This window comes from Leptodactylus fuscus, chromosome 2, assembly GCF_031893055.1.
Source record: "Leptodactylus fuscus isolate aLepFus1 chromosome 2, aLepFus1.hap2, whole genome shotgun sequence".
Taxonomy (NCBI): Eukaryota; Metazoa; Chordata; class Amphibia; order Anura; family Leptodactylidae; genus Leptodactylus; species Leptodactylus fuscus.
The window spans coordinates 151,481,618-151,495,724 of NC_134266.1; the positions used below are offsets into that span (position 1 = coordinate 151,481,618).

General features: G+C 39.5%; 1 protein-coding gene across 2 annotated transcripts in view; it reads left to right on the forward strand.

The window, feature by feature from the left end:
- The first annotated feature begins 266 nt into the window (after positions 1 to 266).
- Positions 267 to 14,107, forward strand: part of CALN1 (calneuron 1) — a 262,637-nt gene continuing 248,796 nt past the window's right edge. Inside the window, exon 1 of one of the 2 annotated variants that reach the window (XM_075264939.1) lies at positions 267 to 844. The gene's annotated coding sequence lies outside the window, so the exon portion shown is untranslated. Of the gene's footprint in view, positions 845 to 2,206; positions 2,491 to 14,107 lie in introns of those variants that run through there. The other variant, XM_075264940.1, reaches the window with a different exon arrangement.

Below are 14,107 nucleotides of genomic sequence, written 5' to 3' on the forward strand. Positions count from 1 at the left end.
TTGTATTGATGTGTTTTCAGAACAGAATATACAGAGAATATATATGATACACTGTAACAAACACAAACCATCACTGCAAACAGACAGATAGGTAAGAGGTTAGAAGGCACAAACAGCCATCTTTCACCTGCACATGAGCTATCCTGGAGGCAGAAGTAGGGGGCTGCAGACACTTGTACACATTTCCATAGCAGATGAAGCTTTTCCCTACAAATCCATGTGAAGCTCAGCTCCTGCTCCTCCTCCAGTTCCAGCAGGCAGTGAGGCAGGCACAGTGCAGGCAGCTATGTGAGACACACATACGTACATAGTACATAGTATAGTCAGTGACTATTGTTTCCAGTGTATTGACAGCTGTAGGATCTGCTGTGCATCACTGACTTGTGACATCCCCATCCCCTGCTGCTCCCTATACAGCCTCTACAATCCAATGCTCTGATCAGCATACAGCTCTTTGAATTGCCCGCTGCCAGTCTATGCCACCCAAGACAATAGCTTATTTCATTGAGGAACCGTCTCAGGATTATCAAGAGGGGCATGCCATTGTGGAATGGAGTTTATAGCAAGTTCCCCATCACAGCTGCTGGATATATGGAGTATTGATGTTCCCTGGTACACAGCTCATGACTGACCAGAACACTTGTTTGATACACGTCTTACAAATCAAGGTTATGGGCAGGAAGGGTTCCTGGGAAAGGTGCCTTGTCTGAACTGAATGTACCTCCATACTGGTCTCAGCTTCCATACTGCCAAGGGCAAAGGACACTGACCTGGATCACCAGTCCAACATACAGGATCCAAAGAAAACACCCGTAGGATCACTCAAGTAGTAGAACACAGACAGGTAAGGAAGGACTCCTCCTTCATTCTTTCTGTTGTGAATGCATCTGTATTAGGTTCCAGCAGGGAAGAGGTTAATGCACTGGTCATTGTGAAGCAGTGCTATTCTATACTGTAGTTTGGGAAATAGCACCCTGGTTCCCTGAAACCTGTTGTCATAGTGCTAGGCATACGGTTCCACTCTGCATTGTGGTCTATGTGCAGTTCCTTGCATTTTTTAATTAGGAGATGTATTTTTTGGCTTGCACTAACTAGGTCCTTACAAGTGTCCAGTAATTCAGATTTGATAATTTACCTCTTCACTGGCTGCGGTGAATTGAAGTATGGAGCTGTTCATCACTCTGGTAATGGAGCAGGCTTCAGATTCTGTGGCACAAGCAGCAGCCTCTCAACATGGACTGGACAAACTGTAAGCATTTTACCTTTACTTGCTCATGTCTATGCTCCAAATCCTATATGGACAATCTGATATCCATTCAGCAATTAACAGCTATGAGTCCAGTGATGAAGCATACAGAAGCTGAGGTCAATATTCTGTCTACGAGAAACCGGTTTTATTGTGCTTGGCTATTAGAAGTTGTCAGATTATGAGGGCTCCCTCACCTTGGCAATAAGGGGGCAATGAATGATGGATGGCATACTTGTTGGGTAGTCTGTGCATTGCTATACCTCAGTGTCCCATAGCTAAATGCGTTGCAGGAAAATGCATGGATCAATACCTGCATGTATAAAAGCTGACTGTGTCTGTGGTTAACAATCAACATATCTGGGTTATAATAGGACATTTTACAAGTACACACCCTAAATGCAATTCCTAGTCCTCTAATCTCAGTGTTGACCACAGTGACTGCTTGGATAATCATTTTTGCCTGCAACTGTGGGATAGTCTGGATTATCTGGACTGAAAGAAAATCATTAGCACATAAGAACTAAGTTGTACAGCTGTACAGTAATTCAGATCAATCACTTCAAGCACGAACATAGGTCAGACCACACCAGCTAACTGCAATATATAATATACTATACATCCTAGTGTTATTCAGGGGTGGAGGGCTCAATGGTACAAACCCAAACATTGGCGATGCAGCAACCATCTTTGTCTCTAGTCATTAAATACACCTAAAATAGTAAACACTCTTCATGATATATTGAGTAATACTGTCTCTATAGTAAGTAGTAGAAATGCCATAGCAATCCCAAATAAAGGCGAATGACAGAGGAAAATACATCTGTGTCACATATGTCATTATGTCACAACTTCCAATGACAATGAAGAATCTATTTTGCTGAAATACTACGTGATTTGAGAATGTGACTATAAAGACCCAATTTTGTTAGTATCTCTAGGTACTCGTTGCATGAATAAGTTACGATTCCCTCTCTGCTTGTGGTGTGTAGCTCTGGAAATTGCTTGACTCTTAGCAGACGTGTTTGGATTTTTTAGTGAGGTGGAAGAATGAGTTGGGTTCAGATATAGTCAATATTTTTACAGCACAAACACTGTCCCCCGATGTCTTCCTCAATTTTCATTGTAAGGGGTCTGAGAAAGCCTAGCAGGAATGTTGCAGCATGCATCTAAGCAAGAACTGTTCGCAGATGATAATGACTTCCAGTAGCTGCTGACCCAGGCCAAGTTCCAACTTGCTTCCTGTAGGTATAAAAACTACACATCTCAGTGCCAATCTATTGAGGCATCAGCGCTGTTACTCATGCTCTGTGTTGCTTCTGCTATGAGCCAAGGATGAGTCATAACATTTGGGCACAGTGGCATACTGATTAAGATGCAGCTTTATCATGATGAAACTTTGATCACTGAGCAGTAATGTATCTCTTCAAGATTAAGCACAGGTTCCTTAGTGAGGTAGAGGAAGACTAAGAGGAAGAGTCCTTGAACCCTCAGAAAAGCCAGGTTCCATATACATGTATCATTTCTTAATTTAGTAAAAGATACTGCGACTTAGATGCCAAGCACTAGTTATAATAAGGCGTGATGCCCATTTAATCTAGCCTACGCTTTGTATGTGCATAGTTATGGCCATATACGCTCCATTACATTTCTTGTAATAGGAGAGGAGTCCCAGAGACATAATGCATTCATGTTAGCAAGTTACTAAGGACTGTCACATTGACTGCTTTCTTAATGTTAAAGAATAGGGAAACACTGATTTTTTATTTTGTTCTCTGAACTACAGAAGACCCTGGACATACCCAAAAATCATCCATAGTTGATTCCTAGATAACATGGCATACTATAAGATTATTTGGATACTATGAAATGTAATGTGAATAAAATATACTGTCTATGTTTTCTGGGAACACTAATATTAATCATCTCTCAAGTTAGTTTTTACACGCTAAAAAGAGACAAAAACTGAGCCTTGTGAGCTTCTCAGTGAAGGCACTTTGAAGTTCCTAAAAAAAATAAAGCTATACATAGAGCTAAGAAATTAACCAGTGTGTGTTCTTGTAATGACCATATAGGACTATACTGTGCACACATGTTGGCAGTATCCCACTTCATCAATCACCCCTAGCCTAAACAGACCGCCCATTAGAAAATCATTTCTAGTTTTTTTTAAGCTAGACATCATGTGATTTTTGTGAATATTTTGTAAATGTAATGAAAGAAGGCACACATTGATAATAATATTAGAAAATTATATCATTGAAAGCGCTGATGGAAAGCCAAATTCATTACTTGTTGAGAATACATTTCGCATGTGTACATTTATGAAATGATTTACTATGTGCAGCGGAGGATGGAAACAAGGGATTTTATTAGTGTATTGTGATGTTTCAATCCAGTGATGCTATGTGTTCACCCTTCAGGTTGGAAGCTATAATTCATTCTGTGAGTGACATTTTTCCTATAAATATGTATGAAAGTATATGAAGTAATTTGTACAAAGATCTAGATGAGTCATGTGGCTTTCTATAGGTGATAGAAGCCTTTCATATATATATATATATATATATATATATATATATATATATATATATATATATTTCCATTTCTGCCTGAATATATATTTGCTTACTAAAATATAAAAAATAATGCAAAAGTAATACATATTATGTATTCAAACTGTATGTATTCAACATGTATTCAACCCATCTCCAAGATCCAGGCTGCAAATATTCTTCTGTGGACACCTGATATCTTCATAATAAAATTCGAAATATTCTTCTTTAGTTGTTTGTGCTTTGATCTCAGGTTAAGATCACTCGCACTAGTTTGTTTTGACGCCTTTGTATTTTTGTTCTTCCTAAAGGATGACATTTGAAGGTCATTTTGAAAGTGTTTTCAGTCTGGACAGTTCTCGCTGCTTATTGTATTTTGCCTTTTCAACTGCTTCTTCTCTGAATTTTTACCATACAGTGTAGTTCTTTTATTTTTTCAGTTTAGAGAGAAGAAGTATAGTGGGATGAGACTAAAGTCAATGGCATCAAATATGTTTGAGGATTTCTCAGCAAAGAATTGAAGTTAATACCTAATATAGATGATAGATGTAACTCAGAATATATTGCTGTGTGTCAAAGCGAATTAAACATGGCTAAATCTCCCTTTATGAAAATATGAAACTGTAAAATCATAATCTGTATATTTATATGGCAGACACAAGAAAACCAAAAGCCAGATATAAGTAAGTGATAAAAGAGAATGTATTTGGAGATAGTTTTATAATATTGGATTGAAGATGTACATAGGAAGCTGCTTTTCCAATCTGACAGATGTGACAGCCTTCTGAGGTCCATACAAAGGAATACAAGTAGACCGGATACAATAGATGAGATTGATACTGTCACCTGTAAGAGACAGTCTTTTGGTGGTATTTGCTGCAGTCTATATGTGGAACATACCCTACAAAATCTGTATGTTACTGTGATAAAAACCCTAAAGAGTACTATGTGCAAAGAACAATCTGCCAAGGAAACTTGAACTGTGGAGAACTTCACGTGATATTGGTAGAAGCAAAAATCACACAAAATCCTGACATAAGAATTGTGTTAGAATCATAGAGCAATAAGGTAAAGATATGCAGCTTTCCGCCATTCAGACACAACGTCTGGAAGTTCTCAGAATTGGAAATACGTACAGTAAAGGAAAGATCATTGGGCAAACATAAGTCTGGACTTTCCGTCATTATTAGCATTGATAAAACTACAGTCATTTTCTCCCCAGGCTGAAATGACGTTTTGTTTCTCAGTAATCTTTTGAATGTAACTCGTCGGATCCATCTTTAGTATTGGCATACTATCTCAATCACATTACTTAGCTGGATGACATTTTTCTAAGGTTACTTAAAGAAAATGAAGGGGAATGCAAATAATTTCAGCTGTGTTTGAATGTAGTAAAATTCTCCCACATTCCATTTATAGAAAAGTAATTTGGACTGAATGAACTGTGCATTACTCATGAGTGTAAACAACCCATGTGATGTGCCATTAGAAAATCATTCAGATCCTTAAAGATCCATGCCTGGTCTTAGGGGTTTAGAAAGAACTGTACACACAGTATGCATTTGGAAGCTATTTTAATGTTATTTTGTGGTGGCAGGGGTCTAAATGTTTCAATATCATGGTATAATCCTGTGTATTGTAAGCTCGGTCAGAGAGGATCCTGTCTTTTTTGTCCTTGTTATTAGGTCTGCTAATGGTAGTAAATAGAGATGAGCGAGTAGTGTTCGATCGAGTAGGTGTTCGATCGAATACTACGGTATTCGAAATACTCGTACTCGATCGAACACTACTAGCTGTTCAAAGTTTACGGTTCGATGCAGAACCAGCGTTGATTGACAGAATGCTATACATTCTGCCAATCAACGCTGGTTCTTCTCTTACCTTTAGAAGTCTTCTCCGTGCAGCGTCCCCTCGGCGTCTTCCGGCTGGAATTCACTCTGCCTAGGCATCCGGCCTAGGCAGAGCCGACTGCGCATGCGCGGGCATGCCCTCGCATGCACAGTCGGCTCTGCTCAGGCGTCGGGCCGGGCAGAGCCGACTGCGCATGACTGCGCATGACCGTGCATGCGCAGTCGGCTCTGCCTAGGCCGGATGCCTAGGCAGAGTGAATTCCAGCCGGAAGAAGACGCAGGGACACTGTGCCAGGAGAAGACTTCAAGGAAAATCCAGCCCAACCGTCACTCGTGGACTTGGTAAGTATAATTTTAACGAATTTTGCGTACCCCTGAAACGAGCATTTCCCCCCATAGACTATAATGGGGTTCGAAATCCTTTCGAACAGTCGAACAGTGTGCGACTGTTTGAATCGGATTTCGAACCTCGGACATTTTAGTGTTCGCTCATCTCTAGTAGTAAACCTTTGGTTATCTAGTTGTTATACATTATACATTAGTCCTCACAAATCTTGTGCAGTGAGAAGAGTAATATATTATATTTTGTGGAAAAAGATTCATTTACTTGTCTACTTAATTTTGACTTAGGAGCCAAGTTGAGGAGTGGGTGGTCCTACTTAGTGATTGACAGCTATCTCTGAAGACTTAGGCTGGGGCTCAGTGTTGCAGAAATGCGGGTTTTTTGTTGCAGATTTTGTTGCTCTTATATTTCTAACTTCTTCTCAATCTAGTCCTGGCATTGGCTCAAAAAAACACAACAAAATCTGCATAAAAAAAACTGTGCTCCGCAACGTGGGGCCCCAGCCTCATAGTGGAAATTTTTCAGTATGGCCAGCAAGGTTGACTGCTAAGCCAAAAATAAGAAAATTATATTGTAATTGGGTCATTCTATCCTGCTGTGTAACATCTTGAACTACGTATGTAATGTGACATATACACTTTAAGTGTATATAGAAGGTTATTATCAAGGTCTCTGCCTGTTGTCAGTGGACAGAAACATTCTTGTCTCACGCAGACCAAATATCTTTGACAATGGGGCAGATTTAATAATGAAAACACCAGAATTCTGTTCTAATTTGTACAAAAATACTGGCCTACATATCTTACACCACATTTATTAAGACACGTTTGAGCCTTGTCTACAGGAATGTGTGTGACTTAGGCTTGGTTCACATCTGCGTTCAGGTCATACCATTCCCCTCTCCGCTTGAAAAATGTGGAGAGAAAAGCCCTACAAGGAGCACTTTTCTCTCCACATTTTTCATGCGGAAACCACACGAATCTGATTATAGTCTATGGAGTTTGCTGGTTTCCTAAGGTAACCACTTTTTTATGCGGATTAGGTTTCCCCAAGTGGACTTCTTGAACAGAAACCCATGACAAATGTGAACCGGGCCTTAGCAGAATAGGTGAGTGACGTCAGATTTCACAACATGCACTAAAAAATGTGCATTACAGCAGTGCCCTGTAATGGAGTGAAAATCCAGATAAAGCATTCATTGCTTGCTTTGAGGAAGCATATGGGTTAATGTCTGGGAATGGAAATGCCTACCTTTTGTATACTAAACCCTAGAAGGCAGAGAAAGAAGCAAGACATGTAATCTAGCAATACTAGCACACATGGCTAGAGGAGGGAAATAAGAGAGGAGCAGTATCGCCAATGAGATTTCACTATGGACCCTTTCTCAATCACGATTTTTCTAAGTGTTGTTGGACAACACTCAGACAGCACATGGACACATTATAGTGAATGGAGCCATACCTATAGTATATCTGTTTATCTTTTTACGGTCTGAGACACTGAGAAAAAAAATGGCATGCATTATTTATTCTCTTTTCTCAATTTCGGCTATCCAAATCTTTGGGTTTATGAAAAACACCCGAGAGCACAAGGACATCATCTGTGTGATGTCTGTGTTTCATCCGTTATTCACAGATTCATTGCTAAGTGATGCTGAGAAATAAAGAAGACAGTAAAATAAAGAAGCAGCCATTTTTTTGGAGACAAAAACAAAAAATGGATAACACACACTGATGGAACAAGGAAATACACTGAGATGTACAATGTCGTTTTTTTTTTAAAAAAAATAGCTCTGAAAACGGATCGTTCAAGAAGCCATCTAGGAAGCAACACAGGATAGAATAGGTTGGATTTGCTTTAGAATTTCCACTGAGGTTCCTTCAAAGCTATATTACTATTGTGTGTCTCATAGAATTGTGCCAGTTGATCTATAATTCTCATTAGTTATTAGTAGAGATGAGCGAACAGTGTTCTATCGAACTCATGTTCGATCGGATATTAGGCTGTTCGGCATGTTCGAATCGAATCGAACACCGCGTGGTAAAGTGCGCCATTACTCGATTCCCCTCCCACCTTCCCTGGCGCCTTTTTTGCTCCAATAACAGCGCAGGGTAGGTGGGACAGGAACTACGACACCGGTGACGTTGAGAAAAGTAGGCAAAACCCATTGGCTGCCGAAAACATGTGACCTCTAATTTAAAAGAACAGCGCCGCCCAGGTTCGCGGCATTCTGAGCTTGCAATTCACCGAGGACGGAGGTTTCCGTCCAGCTAGCTAGGGCTTAGATTCTGGGTAGGCAGGGACAGGCTAGGATAGGAAGGAGAAGACAACCAACAGCTCTTGTAAGAGCTAAATTCCAGGGAGAAGCTTGTCAGTGTAACGTGGCACTGACGGGCTCAATCGCCGCAACCCAGCTTTCCCAGGATCCTGAATGGAATACACTGTCAGTGTATTCCCGTATACCCGATATATACCCCGATACCCGTTCCAACGGTGTGCCCCCCCACCTTCACCCCAGAAATACCCTGCAAGTCCCCTAGCAATAGAATTGGGGCTATATACACCCACTATTTTTACTACTGGTATACAGTGCCATTGTCTGACTGGGAATTCAAAGAATATATTGGGAATACAAATACCCTCATTTCTTGCTACTGCCATATAGTGCCAGTGTCTGACTGGTAATTCAAAGAATATATTGGGGTTACGTGCACCCACAATTTTTACTACTGGTATACAGTGCCATTGTCTGACTGGGAATTCAAAGAATATATTGGGAATACAAATACCCTCATTTCTTGCTACTGCCATATAGTGCCAGTGTCTGACTGGTAATTCAAAGAATATATTGGGGTTACGTGCACCCACAATTTTTACTACTGGTATACAGTGCCATTGTCTGACTGGGAATTCAAAGAATATATTGGGAATACAAATACCCTCATTTCTTGCTACTGCCATATAGTGCCAGTTTCTGACTGGTAATTCAAAGAATATATTGGGGTTACGTGCACCCACAATTTTTACTACTGGTATACAGTGCCATTGTCTGACTGGGAATTCAAAGAATATATTGGGGTTATAAATACCCTCATTTCTTGCTACTGCCATATAGTGCCAGTTTCTGACTGGTAATTCAAAGAATATATTGGGGTTACGTGCACCCACAATTTTAACTACTGGTATACAGTGCCATTGTCTGACTGGGAATTCAAAGAGTATATTGGGAATACAAATACCCTCATTTCTTGCTACTGCCATATAGTGCCAGTGTCTGACTGGGAATTCAAAGAATATATTGGGGTTACGTGCACCCACAATTTTTACTACTGGTATACAGTGCCATTGTCTGACTGGGAATTCAAAGAATATATTGGGGTTATAAATACCCTCATTTCTTGCTACTGCCATATAGTGCCAGTTTCTGACTGGTAATTCAAAGAATATATTGGGGTTACGTGCACCCACAATTTTTACTACTGGTATACAGTGCCATTGTCTGACTGGGAATTCAAAGAATATATTGGGAATACAAATACCCTCATTTCTTGCTACTGCCATATAGTGCCAGTGTCTGACTGGGAATTCAAAGAATATATTGGGGTTACGTGCACCCACAATTTTTACTACTGGTATACAGTGCCATTGTCTGACTGGGAATTCAAAGAATATATTGGGAATACAAATACCCTCATTTCTTGCTACTGCCATATAGTGCCAGTGTCTGACTGGTAATTCAAAGAATATATTGGGGTTACGTGCACCCACAATTTTTACTACTGGTATACAGTGCCATTGTCTGACTGGGAATTCAAAGAATATATTGGGAATACAAATACCCTCATTTCTTGCTACTGCCATATAGTGCCAGTGTCTGACTGGGAATTCAAAGAATATATTGGGGTTACGTGCACCCACAATTTTTACTACTGGTATACAGTGCCATTGTCTGACTGGGAATTCAAAGAATATATTGGGAATACAAATACCCTCATTTCTTGCTACTGCCATATAGTGCCAGTGTCTGACTGGGAATTCAAAGAATATATTGGGGTTACGTGCACCCACAATTTTTACTACTGGTATACAGTGCCATTGTCTGACTGGGAATTCAAAGAATATATTGGGGTTATAAATACCCTCATTTCTTGCTACTGCCATATAGTGCCAGTTTCTGACTGGTGATTCAAAGAATATATTGGGGTTACGTGCACCCACAATTTTTACTACTGGTATACAGTGCCATTGTCTGACTGGGAATTCAAAGAATATATTGGGAATACAAATACCCTCATTTCTTGCTACTGCCATATAGTGCCAGTGTCTGACTGGGAATTCAAAGAATATATTGGGAATACAAATACCCTCATTTCTTGCTACTGCCATATAGTGCCAGTTTCTGACTGGTAATTCAAAGAATATATTGGGGTTACGTGCACCCACAATTTTTACTACTGGTATACAGTGCCATTGTCTGACTGGGAATTCAAAGAATATATTGGGGTTATAAATACCCTCATTTCTTGCTACTGCCATATAGTGCCAGTTTCTGACTGGTAATTCAAAGAATATATTGTGGTTACGTGCACCCACAATTTTTACTACTGGTATACAGTGCCATTGTCTGACTGGGAATTCAAAGAGTATATTGGGAATACAAATACCCTCATTTCTTGCTACTGCCATATAGTGCCAGTGTCTGACTGGGAATTCAAAGAATATATTGGGGTTACGTGCACCCACAATTTTTACTACTGGTATACAGTGCCATTGTCTGACTGGGAATTCAAAGAATATATTGGGGTTATAAATACCCTCATTTCTTGCTACTGCCATATAGTGCCAGTTTCTGACTGGTAATTCAAAGAATATATTGGGGTTACGTGCACCCACAATTTTTACTACTGGTATACAGTGCCATTGTCTGACTGGGAATTCAAAGAATATATTGGGAATACAAATACCCTCATTTCTTGCTACTGCCATATAGTGCCAGTGTCTGACTGGGAATTCAAAGAATATATTGGGGTTACGTGCACCCACAATTTTTACTACTGGTATACAGTGCCATTGTCTGACTGGGAATTCAAAGAATATATTGGGAATACAAATACCCTCATTTCTTGCTACTGCCATATAGTGCCAGTGTCTGACTGGGAATTCAAAGAATATATTGGGGTTACGTGCACCCACAATTTTTACTACTGGTATACAGTGCCATTGTCTGACTGGGAATTCAAAGAATATATTGGGAATACAAATACCCTCATTTCTTGCTACTGCCATATAGTGCCAGTGTCTGACTGGGAATTCAAAGAATATATTGGGGTTACGTGCACCCACAATTTTTACTACTGGTATACAGTGCCATTGTCTGACTGGGAATTCAAAGAATATATTGGGGTTATAAATACCCTCATTTCTTGCTACTGCCATATAGTGCCAGTTTCTGACTGGTAATTCAAAGAATATATTGGGGTTATGTGCACCCACAATTTTTACTACTGGTATACAGTGCCATTGTCTGACTGGGAATTCAAAGAATATATTGGGAATACAAATACCCTCATTTCTTGCTACTGCCATATAGTGCCAGTGTCTGACTGGGAATTCAAAGAATATATTGGGAATACAAATACCCTCATTTCTTGCTACTGCCATATAGTGCCAGTTTCTGACTGGTAATTCAAAGAATATATTGGGGTTACGTGCACCCACAATTTTTACTACTGGTATACAGTGCCATTGTCTGACTGGGAATTCAAAGAATATATTGGGGTTATAAATACCCTCATTTCTTGCTACTGCCATATAGTGCCAGTTTCTGACTGGTAATTCAAAGAATATATTGTGGTTACGTGCACCCACAATTTTTACTACTGGTATACAGTGCCATTGTCTGACTGGGAATTCAAAGAATATATTGGGGTTATAAATACCCTCATTTCTTGCTACTGCCATATAGTGCCAGTTTCTGACTGGTAATTCAAAGAATATATTGGGGTTACGTGCACCCACAATTTTTACTACTGGTATACAGTGCCATTGTCTGACTGGGAATTCAAAGAATATATTGGGAATACAAATACCCTCATTTCTTGCTACTGCCATATAGTGCCAGTTTCTGACTGGTAATTCAAAGAATATATTGGGGTTACGTGCACTCACAATTTTTACTACTGGTATACAGTGCCATTGTCTGACTGGGAATTCAAAGAATATATTGGGAATACAAATACCCTCATTTCTTGCTACTGCCATATAGTGCCAGTTTCTGACTGGTAATTCAAAGAATATATTGGGGTTACGTGCACCCACAATTTTTACTACTGGTATACAGTGCCATTGTCTGACTGGGAATTCAAAGAATATATTGGGGTTATAAATACCCTCATTTCTTGCTACTGCCATATAGTGCCAGTTTCTGACTGGTAATTCAAAGAATATATTGGGGTTACGTGCACCCACAATTTTTACTACTGGTATACAGTGCCATTGTCTGACTGGGAATTCAAAGAGTATATTGGGAATACAAATACCCTCATTTCTTGCTACTGCCATATAGTGCCAGTGTCTGACTGGGAATTCAAAGAATATATTGGGGTTACGTGCACCCACAATTTTTACTACTGGTATACAGTGCCATTGTCTGACTGGGAATTCAAAGAATATATTGGGGTTATAAATACCCTCATTTCTTGCTACTGCCATATAGTGCCAGTTTCTGACTGGTAATTCAAAGAATATATTGGGGTTACGTGCACCCACAATTTTTACTACTGGTATACAGTGCCATTGTCTGACTGGGAATTCAAAGAATATATTGGGAATACAAATACCCTCATTTCTTGCTACTGCCATATAGTGCCAGTGTCTGACTGGGAATTCAAAGAATATATTGGGGTTACGTGCACCCACAATTTTTACTACTGGTATACAGTGCCATTGTCTGACTGGGAATTCAAAGAATATATTGGGAATACAAATACCCTCATTTCTTGCTACTGCCATATAGTGCCAGTGTCTGACTGGGAATTCAAAGAATATATTGGGGTTACGTGCACCCACAATTTTTACTACTGGTATACAGTGCCATTGTCTGACTGGGAATTCAAAGAATATATTGGGAATACAAATACCCTCATTTCTTGCTACTGCCATATAGTGCCAGTGTCTGACTGGGAATTCAAAGAATATATTGGGGTTACGTGCACCCACAATTTTTACTACTGGTATACAGTGCCATTGTCTGACTGGGAATTCAAAGAATATATTGGGAATACAAATACCCTCATTTCTTGCTACTGCCATATAGTGCCAGTGTCTGACTGGGAATTCAAAGAATATATTGGGGTTACGTGCACCCACAATTTTTACTACTGGTATACAGTGCCATTGTCTGACTGGGAATTCAAAGAATATATTGGGGTTATAAATACCCTCATTTCTTGCTACTGCCATATAGTGCCAGTTTCTGACTGGTAATTCAAAGAATATATTGGGGTTACGTGCACCCACAATTTTTACTACTGGTATACAGTGCCATTGTCTGACTGGGAATTCAAAGAATATATTGGGAATACAAATACCCTCATTTCTTGCTACTGCCATATAGTGCCAGTGTCTGACTGGGAATTCAAAGAATATATTGGGAATACAAATACCCTCATTTCTTGCTACTGCCATATAGTGCCAGTTTCTGACTGGTAATTCAAAGAATATATTGGGGTTACGTGCACCCACAATTTTTACTACTGGTATACAGTGCCATTGTCTGACTGGGAATTCAAAGAATATATTGGGGTTATAAATACCCTCATTTCTTGCTACTGCCATATAGTGCCAGTTTCTGACTGGTAATTCAAAGAATATATTGTGGTTACGTGCACCCACAATTTTTACTACTGGTATACAGTGCCATTGTCTGACTGGGAATTCAAAGAATATATTGGGGTTATAAATACCCTCATTTCTTGCTACTGCCATATAGTGCCAGTTTCTGACTGGTAATTCAAAGAATATATTGGGGTTACGTGCACCCACAATTTTTACTACTGGTATACAGTGCCATTGTCTGACTGGGAATTCAAAGAATATATTGGGAATACAAATA